General features: G+C 45.2%; 1 pseudogene; it reads left to right on the forward strand.

Moving 5' to 3' along the window:
- LOC101344766 (olfactory receptor 5K4-like) overlaps positions 1-1652 on the forward strand; it is an 11309-nt pseudogene that overhangs the window by 5910 nt on the left and 3747 nt on the right.

Below are 1652 nucleotides of genomic sequence, written 5' to 3' on the forward strand. Positions count from 1 at the left end.
ATTCCCGCCTGATTAGCAAAACCATATCATGACCCAGCGACAGCCACCACCCTTCCGCTGGGAACCGCCACCACCACCCCTGCTGCGGCTGCCGGAGCCGCCATCCGATCCGACTCCAGAGCCACAACTGACACCATCACCCCCTCCCCCGGGGAAGGAGAATGACCAACAAAACTCTGCAATACTGGTAACATGGGGAAGTCTGAAAGCCCTCTCCTCAAAAGCCGCACATATCCTCTCAACTACAGGTGCCCCACCTACACCTAAAAATCTATTCCTAACTTTGGTATGTGTTCTCCTCCTCCTCCTTTCTCAGATACCAGCAACCTCTGCCCCAACCACCTATTGGGCTCATGTTTTTACCCCCCCTGTCTTCCACCTGGTTACTTGGGAAGAACCAGAGCCCCCTGTTTCTTCTAATGATACTGTTGTTACTGGGGGACAATATTTGGCCTATTCCAAACCACTTACTAACTCCCCTGAAGAGGGATGGTTTGTACTGTCTACAAATTGGACACTCTATGCTGACGCCCTTCCTTTGTGTTTCACTACCCAACCACGCACTGCTTCTGCGTGTGTGCCTATACTAGAACAATGGTATATGAATTACATTTACTACAATGGCACCTATAAGCAACCAGCCTATTCTAAGCAATTTTTTGTTAAAGGCACCTTTAGTGCCTATATTATTCACTCACCCCCTTCCATCCCCGTATGTCAACACCTACGGCTATCTCTTACAGACCCTATCGATAATACTTGGGTTACTTGTTGAACTACTAACTTTTCTTCATACTCTCTCCCTTTCAACATTTCACTAGAAAATTGGGGCCCTCAAAGTTTAATTTTATTACCAAATCGCTCTAGTTGGCAGTGGGCAACCCCATACCATTACCTAGGACATTCTAAGTCCTGGAACCCTGGCCTAGCCGGACCCATTCTTCGTTTACGTTATTCAACTACTCATTTTTCCCCATTAAAAATCCTTTCTTGGTGATTAGGTCTCCCTTTTTATGAAAGAACTCTCCATTCAGGAACCTTTCGGAGAGGGACAAAGGATCCCAAGAACCCACTCCCCTAATTACAATGGACCCTCCATGACCATAACGATTCTGTGCTTATATGCACATCTCGACCATACATTTTTCCTATAACTTCTAGTCCTCCGGATGTCATTAAAATAAATGCCTCTTTTCAATTAACATTATTCAGTGGCTCTACTTGGATTACTCCGTGTCTGTCCAGACAAAATGTCTCCACTCTTTACATCAATTCTGTATTTGTTCTTCGACAAAAAAGCCACCTTTGGCTGCCCGTTAACGTTACATGCCCTTGGCAAGATAGTTTCCCCCTTGTTCAGGTTGTTAATGCATTACAGAAAATACGAACTAAAAGGTTTCTTGGAATTATCATAGCCTCTATTATCACCGCCACTGCTATTGCTGCTACGGCAGCTACCGCCGCAGTAGCTCTCTCCCAATCTATTCAGACCACCCAGCAGTTTAACACTTATATGCAAAATGTTACTTCTGAAATGCAGACTATGGCACATATTGATCAAGAGATCCTTAAGGGTCTGGGTGCTTTAGAAGCCTCAGTCCTTTGGCTTGGAGAACGACATGAAGCCCTATGGGAACATTCTCAATTAACCT

The sequence above is a fragment of the Trichechus manatus genome, unplaced genomic scaffold, assembly GCF_000243295.1.
Source record: "Trichechus manatus latirostris isolate Lorelei unplaced genomic scaffold, TriManLat1.0 scaffold00299, whole genome shotgun sequence".
NCBI classification, from domain to species: Eukaryota; Metazoa; Chordata; class Mammalia; order Sirenia; family Trichechidae; genus Trichechus; species Trichechus manatus.